Raw genomic sequence first — 13,487 nt, forward strand, 5'->3', positions numbered from 1 at the left:
TCCTATTTTAGTGCCATTCCCAAACTTACTAACATCAGTACCAATCCCACTGTACAAGGAAGAGGAAGAAAGAACTTCAAGAATTAGGACAAGGCTGTGGACCTGATTCTTCAATTTATTTTCCTCCTCCTCCTTTCTGCAATCTTCCTCATTTTTTTTTCTCCTCATTTTCCTCTTCCTCCTCCTCCCCAACGTCCTTGCCTTTCCTTATTTATCATTCTCCACTTCCTTCGTCTTTTCTTATGTTCCTCCCCCTCTTCCTGTTAGTACCATCATTATATTTATCACTGGTTACTATTACTCGAGTCATTACCCTACTTTGGGTATATCTACTTTTGATAGTTAGCCTAACCTTAAGCCTCTCAATGTAATTCACGGATTCTACGACTATTCGGACCCCCGGACGTAACTGAGTTACAATAGTTAATTCATTATTCGGTAACCAAAAAGGCTTAAATACAATTTGATTGACCCCTTCCGTGAAGAGAATGGGATTTGTTGTTTTTATTTTGGGGCTTAAACGGGCTACGTGCTATTCTAATATATATATATATATAATATATATATATATATATATATATATATATATATATATACACACACACACACATAAAATAAAGGTCAACAGAAAAAGTGACATTATAAATAATACAGCTGGTTTTCCGCCTCTCCGCTCAGCTGTTCCCAGCTGCACACGTTTCAGCCCTTCAGGCAGTTCTTTTGTCTTTAGGGTGAAGCCCATTACTGTCAACTGTAAGTCGCGTGAGATCCTCCCAACGCCATTCCGAGATTATGGCGTCATGTCGACATGTTCATCTTAGAGCAAGCTCATTCCATCCTACGTCATTGATTTCAAACATGTTCTTAACCGATGTTTCACTTGAAATTTATAATACCTACATACATACATAATATATATATATATATATTATATATATATATATATATATATATATATATATATATATATATATATATATATATATATATATATATATATATATATATATGGCGTCCCCCAACCCCTTACCTTTATCTACTCCAAATAATTTACAGTGCTGATGAAATAAAAATATAAATGAATAAATAAAAGAACACATAAATAACCAAATCACTTCGAGCTGTGTCATCCATTAACAATCTTTATTCACAATCTATTCACTCTTATCTCCTGTATTCTCTCTTCTTTGCTCGAGAGATATTCTTCTTATATCCAAAGTCCCTTTCGCCGTATTCAACCTTTGGTCTTCCTCTCAAGTTCACTCCATCCACCTCTGCTTTCCACGATCTCTTTGCTTGCCTTTCCTCTCTAATTCTTTCCATGTCCTCAATCCACTTTTTCATATTAATGGTAATATCACTACCGTTATCTTTACTAATAATGGTAAAAAATATATTATAAATAACTGCAATCACAATAATCATAACGAATAAAAAAAAAAAAAGTAAAATTGCTATTATTTTTACGTTATGGTAATATATATATATATATATATATATATATATATATATATATATATATATAAATAATTACTATAATAATTATAACGACCTAAAAACAAAAGAAAAACTGACAACTTTTTCTCCTAATCCTAGGCGCGATGACGTCATGGCAGCTATGACCACGATGAGGCAACTTGGTAATGGTGAGGGTTGTGGTGGCGGTGTGCGCGCGCGCGCGCGTGTGTGTGTGTGTTGGGGAGAGGGGTTGTGGTGGTGGTGAGGGTCCCCTGTCTCCTAGAAAACAACCCACCTCACCCCCATCCACTCCAACCCACGGCCACGACCTTCGACACCATCCTGTTAATCAAGTAAATTTGATTAACAGTTATTAATTCCAATTTTACGACACTTCCACTACTCTCATATTACCAACCCAAATTGTATGACTTTTCGATATAAAAGAAACGAGTCACTAACATGTGTGAAGTCAATATTAAAGGGAAGGATATCGATAATCAACACGCAAAATATTAGGCCAGTGGTTCTTATCCTGGTGGCCATGGGGTCCCCCAATGGAACCATGACAAGAATTTAGGGATGGGAGTTATGGCCTGCTGTTGCGAGTTATACATTTCTATATAATGTAGTCTAGTGATGTAAGTTAAGGATATCACAAAAACCTATCATATACAAGATAATTATGATCGTCAACTTTGTAATAAAGGAAAGGGGTTTCTCTTCATCGACATATTATTAGATTTTTTCTTTTTAACTTTTTCTGGCGGGATGGGATTTTGGAGAAAAATTATGGGTAGCCACACGAATGTTGAGACTTCATGAAGTGGGGAATGGAGTGAAAAAAATTGAAAAACAATGGACTAGGCTCTCCTCTGCAACTCCTCATTGCTACCGACCGCTATGGGATACTCTTCCGTGAGCGTGGGTGGGCCACAGAACTTCCAACTCCCTAACTCGTCATTTATAAAGATGCGGACACCTGCCTGATTGAAACAATGTAGAGGTTTTACACGAAGGACTAGAAAAGATGAAGAAAACTGTTGAAACTGCACAAATCATCACCAACGTTAGCAACAATGTGAAGTAAGGATTTGCTTGCTTGTCATATTAGCAAGTGTCCTACTACTTGGATCGCTAGCCAAAAGGGGGTCATGGGACATGTAGCCCACAATCAAGTCCCCCACCGACCAGGTGAGGTAACATGACATAGGGACCTTCTCGTTAAGAGTATATAACCTGTTACCTGATGGTAATGCAACCAGTTCTCTGAGTAAGACCATGTTAGTCGCAACGTCAGAAACAGTAAATTATTCCCAAAACCATCTTCGTTAACCCTTTCCTGCCTAAAAATATCTCATTTGTCTTTAAACTAAATATATATATATATATATATATATATATATATATATATATATAACAATAATTTCATGTATGTCCTACATCTGAGTACTTCCTTTTATAAAACAAAATAAAATATAATATGAAGAAAAAAGACAAATAAGGCAAAGAAAAAAAAAAACGATCAAGAACATGATGACCAAATAGAAAAAAAATTGCATTTCCTAATTTACCTATTTACTTATTCATTATCTATTTATTCACTTAGTTATTAAGAACCTACGTTATTCCCAAATACCTATGACGTCATTTCACTCTATCAACATCTTTGTTATGAGCCTCTGTCCTCCAATCCAATCGGGATTTCGGGTAACTGACAATTTGACCCAACTCCGCCCCCCCCCTTAGAAAAAAATAGATGTGCATTTCCACGTTCGGTACTACAAAGGAGAGAGAGAGGGAGAGAGATAGAATGAGACTCGCTGTGGCCACCTTTGCCCAAAATGCTCGGATAGCCTCGGTGTGACACAAGCATGTAACCGTTGGGAATCGAACCGGAGCATAGACGAAAACCATTTTCGACAATACAGGGACCAGTAATGTCAATATCTGACATATTTTCATTGCATACAAACAATACTCTTGACACTACCACTGACCTTGTAAATAATACCCATATCTGGTTGCTTTGTCAGTACATACTAACAACAATACTGTACTGTCAATGTCTACTGACAAGAATATTGTCAATATTTCTTAAGCCACGTCCACACGGTCGAGCACTGTCCGCCGGCCACGAGGGCTTTGCTCGACAACGGGCAATTTCATCGGGCAAACCATCAAACTGTCCGTTCCCGGCGCCATTTGTGGGCAGTGGATGGATGGAGGGCTGACATCGCTGCCAAACGCACGAGGTGAGGTGCGAGCAAAGTTAGCAAACCCGCTCAGTACAGACCGCCAATTAATCGCTCGCTCAATCGCCCAATGGCAAAAGCCCTCTTTTATACACTACTATCTTTTCATTTTCTGCCACGTCCACACGGTCGAGCAGTGTCCGTCAGTCACGAAGGCTTTGCCCTTGTACGAGCAGTTTCAGCGGGCAAACCATCAAACTGTCCGCTCCCGGCGCCAATAGAGGGCAGTGGATGGAGGTCTTCCGTCACTGCCAAACGCACGAGGTAAGGTGCAGGCAGATCCACTGACTACCGCGTTATTAGTACACCATGTCCACACCGAGTGCTAGTGCATATTGGTCACGACAAGACACTATAACTTTGATTGATATATATAAATCACATGAATGTCTGTGGAATGTAAGGTGTTTTGATTACAGAAATAGAGACAAACGTGCTGCTGGTGTAATGCTTTGCCTCATATTTGTCTCTTGCCTCTCCACTTTCGATACAAGAATATAAAAACTGTTTATGTCCATCCGCACGTAATTGCGGAACAAAGTTTCATTTTCCTCATGCAATTCACGTAGGATTGTCACAGAGCTACCCATTCTTTCACGTCTCTGCAACCACTCCCGGCACCAGACACGTCTCTGTGGTCTCTTGTTTTTCTTTTTAATGCAGGCACCAATTATGATAGAATATAGTGCTATCTTCTTTCGAAGTATGGAGCGCACCATGGTGATCTTACCGTAATGAACCACTCGCTCACAACAACTGCTGGCGTCCGACTGCCCTCCAACCACCACAGACAGCTGTGTGGACATCTTACGCGGGCATAGACTGCAGACTTTGCCCTGCCAGGCACAGCTCGACCGTGTGGACGTGGCTTTATACTGACACTATGGACTCTTCCATGGTTTCAATATCAACCCAACATTTTCTATATGATTTTCCTAGATTATTTGAATTGTGTTAATATTCTATTAATGAATTGACTTCAACACTGACCTCACGTCATCTATTGTGCCTGCCGCCAGGCAATTTTATTAAGTTACGGGACAATCTCCCGTCAGGATTTATCTATTTCATTAATTAATTTATTTGTTCATTATTTTACTTTTTTTTTTTTGAAAGATAATGATTATAATCTGACACGGTATAAAGCACCATGTTATTTCTCTCTCTCTCTCTCTCGACCTTCGACACACATCAAAGGTGTCCCTTATGACACAGGCGTGTCCTGTAGGACACTAACGTGTCTTCTAAGCCACATCCGGTACGTCGTTCACACGACGTGGGGTAGTATTCGTAGCACTGTCGTAATGCCATCACTATCGTGCTCACGACGTATGGCCATCAGACACGACAATAAGGGGTTATCATACTGGGCTTCACCAGCGCCGACCGTTGAGAGTTCGTTTGTGTCAAAACGACTTCGGTTACAATATTTGAATTTTCAAATCTCCAAATATCAAATCATCTTTCCGTTATAAACAGCAAAGCTGGATGATCTAAGAGATTCTAAATGTATACGAATGTTAAACAAACTGTTGAAATGTTCTCAGAAAAGTCTAGATTTCTGTAAGCAAAGTCGTATTCTAGTTATTCAAACGGAGGTTGGAGGTTGGATGCCGGAGGAAAAACAGCCCAGTGTGATAACCCATTACTCAGGCGAACGAAGGAAAAAGAGACAAAGTGTTCAAACTATCTCAAACTTAGGTTTTTCACTGTCGGATTTTTTAAATTATGGCCGGCGCCAGGCGATTTTATTCATGGGCTAGTAACAACGTCACGTGATCATGTCCCTTCCATATCGGGTGGTACTTTATCCTTGTCGCTGTCGTTAACTTAATCTCAATTAATCACTACACCCATTAACCCCCTCCGTACCTGGTGGCCCTTATTCTGCCTGCCGCCAGGTGATTTTATTCATTTCCCTGAATAAAAAAAACTCTTGGTGTGAGTGATTAAGACATTCTGAAAATCTCTCACTAGCTTTGTGGATTAAAACTTCGGCCTTTCAGTTCCGTCACATGAAGTTTTGGAATTTTCTTCAAAGTAAATTTAGGATTAAACAAACTCCCAGGATTAAACTAGTTCCTGAGATTAAAGCAGCTTTCCACTCCATCTCACTCCCCAAAGCCAGTTAGCTAACCTGAATATTGCGCCAAGTTAAAATGATTAGGCATGAAACTAACAAGACAGTTCAGAACGAGAGAGAGAGAGAGAGAGAGAGAGAGAGAGAGAGAGAGAGAAGAGGGGAGAGAGGAAGATATGTAATATCATATCACATTTAAAAACTACAAAGAAAAACAACACCAATGTCGGTGCCGAAATAATAAAACAAAACAGAAACGGAGGCACTATATATTTTGACTGCTAATTGCAGCCCTCTTCAACAGTTATAAAGACACACATACAGACACACACACACACATACATTATATATATATATATACTCGTTATATCATATACATATTTTTTTCTAAATAATATAGAGTATATCCACCATTGTTAAGATGTCAGTTCTTGGAGGGGCTATTTAATTAAGCTGACTGAAACCACATTCTGTAAACGCACACACACACACACACACACACACACACACACACATACACACACACTCGTTACATTATACACATATTTTTTCCCCAAATAATATGCAATGTATTCACCACTGTCAGCTCTCGGACAGCCTATTTAATTACGCTGACTGCAACCACATTGTGTAGCTCGAGTGCAGGTGATTCCTTTAATGAGTGGGGAAGCCCTTTAACTCCTCTTCTGCACCAAAGGTTTTACGCCATCAACGCCTTTCCGGTCCCTTTTTCTTTTTCATTCCAATTTATTTCGTTTTCTTTCAAATTTGTTTGCTACAGCCTTTTCGGCGCCACTTAGGCTCGTTTCACACGTACCGACTTTTTGCCGTATGCCATCCACGACACGACGTCGTGCTCTCAAATTAACATTGGATGTCTATGGACGCTTTCACAAGTCACAACTACGACCACGTGTGAAAGTGTCCACAGACACCCATGGTTATTCGAGAGCACGACGTCGTGTCGTGGACGGCGCACGGCGAAAATTCGGTACGTGTGACACGAGTCTTAATATATGTTATTCTGTTACACTGTTGAGCATTTGATTACGATCAAAAGCTGTCACCTTTGCCCTAGTTGCACGGGCATCTGAGACAAAGGAAGGAGAGAGAGAGAGAGAGAGAGAGAGAGAGAGAGAGAGAGAGGGTTATTATCTTGCTGCCGGGGTCAACTCAAATATTGAAAACATTGAAAACTTCTTTAAAACACCAAAGTCACACGGTTTTATTCATCTGGTAGAAGCGGGAGAGGAGAGGAGAGAAGAGGAGGAAGAGGAGGAGGAGATAGAAGAGGAGGAAACGGAGGAGGAAGAGGATGAGGTGGAGGAGGAAGAGGAAGAGGAAGAAGAGGCAGAGGGGAAAAGGGTCACCATTGGCAAAAGTTTTGGCCCTGTGAATAGATACGTTCGCCTTCAAGGTATATTATTATCTGCCGTCAGGTAATTTTATTCAGCTGAGCGGGGAAGGGAAGGGAAAGATGGCCGACACTGGCCTTGAAGCGCGCGGGGGCGCCGCCCAGGACCCAAAAGCCCAAGTTCTTGGTCTTCCCCCGCGAAGTGAGTTCGTGCGATGAGCAAAGATCGGATTTCCCGAGAGAGACAGAGAGAGAAAGAGAGGGGAGAGTGAAGAGGGAGGGAGGTAGGGAGGGAGGGAGGGAGAGAGAGAGAGAAGAGGGAGGGGACAGAGAGAGAGGGAGAGAGGTAGAGAGGTAGAGAGAGAGAGAAGGGAGAGAGAGAGAGAGAGCGAGAAGGGAGAGAGAGAGAGAGAGAGAGAGAGAGAGAGAGAGAGAGAGAGAGAGAGATGGGAGAGAGAGGGAGATGGGAGAGAGAGTGAGAGAGAGGAGAGAGGGAGATAGAGGAGGAGACAGAAGGATGGGGGAGGGAGAGAGAGAGGGAGAGAGGGAGAGGGAGAGAGAGAGAAGAGAGAGAGAGAGAGAGAGAGAGAGAGAGGAGAGGAAGAGTGAGAGAGAGGGAGATGGGAGAGAGAGAGATGGGAGAGAGAAAGATGAGAGAGAGAGGAGAGATGGAGATAGAGGAGGAGACAGAAGGATGGGAGAGAGAGAGAGAGAGAGAGAGAGAGAGAGAGAGAGAGAGAGAGAGAGAGAAAGAGAGAGAGGGGTAGTGGGGAGAGGGGGAGAGAGAAAAAAGAGAAAGGGAAAGAAAGACATAGAAAGAGAGGGGGAGGGGTAGAGAGACAGAGAAAGATGGGGGGGGAGAAAGTCCTGAAGGAATTACCTTCAACTTCTGTGACGCTCCCAGACGTATAAAACTCGTCAGGCGGCGGCCAGAATAAAATTAGTACGTCATCTGGCGTCAACTGGAATTAATAATAAAAAAATCTGATCAAAACTGTCTGGCGCCAGGCAGAGTAAAATCTGCATTGCGTCATTGTTTGGCGCGACAACAAAATCCGCACTGCGTCATCGCCTAACGCCAGACAAAATCAAATCTGCATTGCGTCATCGTCTGGCGCCTGGGAGAACAAAATCTGCATTGCGTCTTCGCCTGGCGCCAGACAGAACAAAATTTACATTGCGTCATCGTCTAACGCCAGACGGATTAAATCCTACATTGCATTATCATCTAGCACCGGAGAGAATAAAAGCTGCATTGCGTCATCGCCTGGCGCCAGATAGAATAAAATCTGCACTGCGTCATCGCCTGGCACCAGACATAATATCTACAATGTGTCATCGTCTGGCACCAGACAGAATAAAATCTTTATTACGTCATCACCTGGTGCCACAGAATAAAATCTGCACTGCAACATCGCTTGGCGCCAGAACACATAATCTGAATTGCGTCATCGTAGCGAACAAGGTTAAACAAGTTGTCTTAACCCTGTTGATATACTAAGCCGATTAAATCTGTCTTTAAGTCAAAATAAGATATCTATAGATTATTACTGTGAAAAGAGATTACCCGCCTTCCGTACTTTTTATTCCAAATGCCGCTATGGTATATTGGGGACAGACTCATTTAGCCACTTGCCCGGACTACTCAATCACACAGAGGAAAGACCAACGCCTTCGCCGGAAGCTAAACGTCTCTTAGCGTAAGCACCGCACCCGTAATGGTATTGGATACAAAAGGATTTTCTAAGAAACGAAGTCATTTTGACTTTGAACTCTTCATTCTCTCTTTCTTTCTGCCCCCTCTGTCTGTCTCTCTCTCTCTCTCTCTTCCCCCCTCCTCTCTCTCTCTCTCTCTCTCTCTGATGAGATATGAATGCACCGACCGGGAAGATCCACACCTCTTTCCGGATTATTGGTGTAAAAACCCGGCCCTGTCCGGATTATCGGATGCCGGACCACCTCTCATCCGGAAATCACGTCAAGCCAGTTACAGATCAGTCAATGCCCGAACAACACGAGAGAGAGAGAAAGAGATAGAGTGGGAGAGAGAGAGAGAAAGAGAGAGTGAGAGAGTGAGAGAGTGTATGTGTGTGTGTGTGTGTGTGTGTGTGTGTGAGAGAGAGAGAGAGAGAGAGAGAGAGAGAGAGAGAGAGCTGTTGAGGGGGTAGGGGGGGGGGGAAGTAAACTCACTCCTGTCTCTATGAACCCAAAATCCTTGGCAGGATGCACTATGGACCAAACAAATAATCCGAAAATGACTGAACATGAACTCTTTGTACACGCTTCCCTTTGTCCAGTCTGCCGCCAGGCGATTTTATTCACCTCCGTGATAGATCTTTAATAAGGATAGAAAACTAACACGTGAATATTTTTCTTCTTCTTCGAGCTGAAAACCGGGAAGACATAATTGGACAAAAAACATCCGCGTTTCTTTTCATATGCTATCGAATAGTATTTTTATTTACTAAGACAACGCTGATATATTTAAGTCCGTTCATTACATTACACAAGAACACAAGAATGGAGGAAAATGCAAGAGACCATAAGGCCTACATTAGGCAGTTCCATGTCCCTTACCACCTGTCATCCTTATCCATAAATTTATTTCATCTTCTCTTATAAAAAAAAAAAAAAGTTTCAGCGCTCACTACATGATTACTAAGTTTATTCCATTCGTTAACTACTCTCTTGGTAAACCAATTCTTGCCTATTTCCTTCTTAAACTTCAAATTGTCCAATTCAAATCCATTACTACAACCCCTAGCCTGATGACGTCATGTCGCTTGCTCCTGCACACCACGATGACGTCATATCGTTTGGTTCTGTTCGTTACGATGACGTCACAACGTTTCGCTCTACTCATTACGATGACGTCAACCACTTAATTCTATTGCATTGACGTCAAAGCGTCCCCCCTTGTAAACAGTGTCAAACTGGGTCTTCCCTTAATTACGCAAGCATTTAATGTTTATGTCATTATGACTAACTTTGCTGATTCAAAGAAAATAAATAAATATATGAATAAATGAATTTATAAAATTACCATCGTAGCCTTATCCCAGTCTGCTGGCAAGTGATTTCATTTATTTGAGGGGGGAAAAACCCAAAGAAGCTTCAACTGATCCGAGTATCAACATACACCGCGAGACACTTCGCTGCAGACGAGGCAGCCATGCCTTAATCCTCGTTCGTATGGGGCTAGTTATCCGTTAGTGTTAGTTGCAAGTTAACTATCGGCAATTAAGTGTTGACAATAGGACAGATGACTATCCATAGACACTGTGGCTAGTAGAGGAATAGTTTTCAAGTCACCAGCGGAGCCCTACTAAACTAGCCCCGTGTCAACGAAGCTTTATGTAAAGCTAGGGCAAGTGGCAATCACTGAGGAGGGGTCAAATCTTTATGTGCCATGACACAAACATACACAGAAATTTCTCATTATATGCCTAGGTTGCCTACCAACACCAGATAAATTAATATTGTAATTATTTCATGTGACTTCATTAATAAAAAATTGTAATTAATATATTGATTAATCATTCATTCTTCAGTAATGTGTCCGCCACCCCCCGTACTGTAACGTGGAAAAAGAACACCGCCAGTGTGTACCCCATCTTTTCGTAATATTTTGACTGTTACAACCTTTATAGGGGAGGATGTCTTTGTAGTAACAAGTATATCTTGTCACGCATTTTCCGTTTAGCTTATCTAAAAATTGCGAAAATAAAATCTTCAATTAAATGTAAATGCCCATTAAGACCAATAAATATTCTATAACCCTAGTAAATAAATAAACCAATCAATAAATAATATATGAAATCAACACATAATAAATATACATGAATTTTTTATTAATAATAATAATAATAATTTCCAAAAGGTATTTCACTGCAGTTTATCCACAAACATTTCAGAACTAAAGAAATAACACAACAAAATGAAATAAAAATAATACATACATACATATACCAAAGGCTTTTTCCCCCTTACATGGGTGGTAGCCAAAACGAAAAAATAAATAATAAAACGAAATAGAATCAAAATAAAGATAACTCCCATCATCCCACGAAGTCTGTTTAACGCTTGCTACTTGCTTTTGCTACTTGGTTTGATCAGAAACGACTTGGGCTACAATATCCTAGACTTCCCGAAGAACATCTGAACAATGCATCTAACGTTCGTATTCTAGGTTTAACTTCTCTTAGTTCGTCATTCAGCTTCTCATTATATGAGGCCACGAGTAAGTTGACATTTGGAAAATTGAAAAACAAAAGATCGTAACCGAAGTAGCAAAAACAAGTAGCATGCTAGCGAGAAATGCCTAGTGTGCCGCCAACTTTAAGAATCGAACAAACAAACAGCGAAACAATATACTGCCGTCATCTTATATATCATGTAGTTCATCTGTTTGTTTTCCTTGTGTGAATGTTGATTTGTGTTTCCTTGCATGATTGTTTGTTTGTTTCCTTACACGATTGTTTGTTTTCCTTGCAAGACTGTTTGCTTGTTTGTTTTCTTGCACGATTGTTGGTTTATTTTTCCTTGCATGATTGTTTGTTGGCTTGTTTTCCTTACATGATTGCTGGGTTGTTTGTTTCCCTTGCCAGGCTGGTTGTTTTCCTTGCATGACTGTTAGTTTGTTTTCATGGCATGATTGTTAGTTTGTTTTCCTTGCGTGATTGTTGGGTTGTTTGTTTCCGTTGCATGGTTGTTTGTTTTCCTTGCATGATTGTTTGTTTTCACTGCATGATTGTTGGCTTGTTTTCCTTGCATGATTGTTAGTTTGTTTCCCTTGCATGATTGTTAGTTTGTGTTTCCTTACATGATTGTTTGCTTGTGTTTCCTTGTATGATTGTTGGTTTGTTTGTGTTTCCTTGCATGATTGTTTGTTTGTTTTCCTTTTTCATTCGACTTCGTCAAGTCTCCAGCTTTGATTCACGATCTTCCTTCAACACTTCTTAATCTGTAAACAACGTCGACTATCATTTACACATTTTAATCTATAAATCATATTTTATACATTTACATACATTCATATCTTATACATTTGTTACAATTTCTCCAGTCGCTAGACGATTTCATTCAGTTCAAAAAACGTTAACATTTCCTCCATGCCTCAATACCTGGCTGGACTTGTGATCGACAGCTATTGCAGCTGTGGATGAGAGCTTCAGAGCTATCTAGCTGACGTCTGGTGATTTTATTTAGCCACAAAGGGGTCCCCAGCGGATACATGTCATTAAATATTCGCGCCGTCTTGACTGAAGTTCAAAACTTTATCCCAAAACATAAATACCGATAGCTTCTTTTTATCAATATAGGCAGACACGCCTTCGGTTGAATAAAATCTGAAAAGTTCGCCATTGAGGCGAAACGTACCTTCAACATGTAAATAAACAAATTATGAATTAATGATCGAATATTATATATCAGATGTAGTCACACAGACGCGCGCGCGCGCGCGCACGCACACACACACACACACACACAGGGCTAACATAATTTCAGTATCGCTGCGCCGCGGGTCGTTACTCCAACTCTCGTGGGCAGGGAGTTGGGTGTGTGTGTGTGTGTGCATGTAAGGTCACGGCATTACCCATAGATCGGTCATATATAACCTCTGAGCTCTCTTCCGGGAAGGAAATAGTTGTCGATCACGAGTCCAGCACGTGATCCAAGACCATGTTGAAACACAAAGGCAAAAGCCGACAAGACTGTGAGAATCAACACCGTGTGAGACCGAAACCTTTATTGGTACGACGTTTCGTTTGTTACAGCTTGAAAAAGCTGTAACAAGCGAAACGTCGTACCAATAAAGGTTTCGATCTCACACGGTGTTGATTCTCACAATCCAAGACCATGGTGAATCGTACACATACACATGTAGAATAAATCTTTGCAGCGATGAGGCTAACCCGACAGACGATTTTATTCAGATAAAGAAAACAGTCAAAGGTTTTAAAATATTCTACACACACAAATATAATGGCTGCCTTGTACGTTTTATTCCAGCTGCCGTCTGGTGATTTTATTCAAACGAGTGGAGAGGGAGAGACACACCTCCCACGTTGGATTAAACGTTTTTTTTTTTCCCGGGTGGTTCTGGGAACCGAATTCCTGACACTGGGTCGCGTCACCCTATCATCAACAAACAATAAACACTGAATGAGGAACAATCACTGCCTTGTGCGCAGCTGCAAACATGGCGTTTATATACATCTACAGATATACATGTTTACAACACTCTCTCCCTCTCTCTTTCTCTTTACTCTCTTTCTCACATACACACATACATGTTGTAGTGGTTAACACCTTGGCCTGCCAATTCAGCGGATCCGAG

At 41.0% G+C, this 13,487-nt stretch overlaps 1 protein-coding gene across 7 annotated transcripts in view; it reads right to left on the bottom strand.

The window, feature by feature from the left end:
- The window catches only part of LOC143020029 (uncharacterized), a 179,612-nt gene that overhangs the window by 150,918 nt on the left and 15,207 nt on the right, over nucleotides 1–13,487 (bottom strand). The window contains exon 1 of one of the 7 annotated variants that reach the window (XM_076176158.1): nucleotides 8,028–8,103. The exons of the other annotated variants lie outside the window; for them this stretch is intronic. The gene's annotated coding sequence lies outside the window, so the exon portion shown is untranslated. Of the gene's footprint in view, nucleotides 1–8,027; nucleotides 8,104–13,487 lie in introns of those variants that run through there. 7 annotated transcript variants of the gene reach the window in all.

This window comes from Oratosquilla oratoria, chromosome 38 (genome assembly GCF_046742065.1).
Source record: "Oratosquilla oratoria isolate Oo_2021 chromosome 38, ASM4674206v1, whole genome shotgun sequence".
Taxonomy (NCBI): Eukaryota; Metazoa; Arthropoda; class Malacostraca; order Stomatopoda; family Squillidae; genus Oratosquilla; species Oratosquilla oratoria.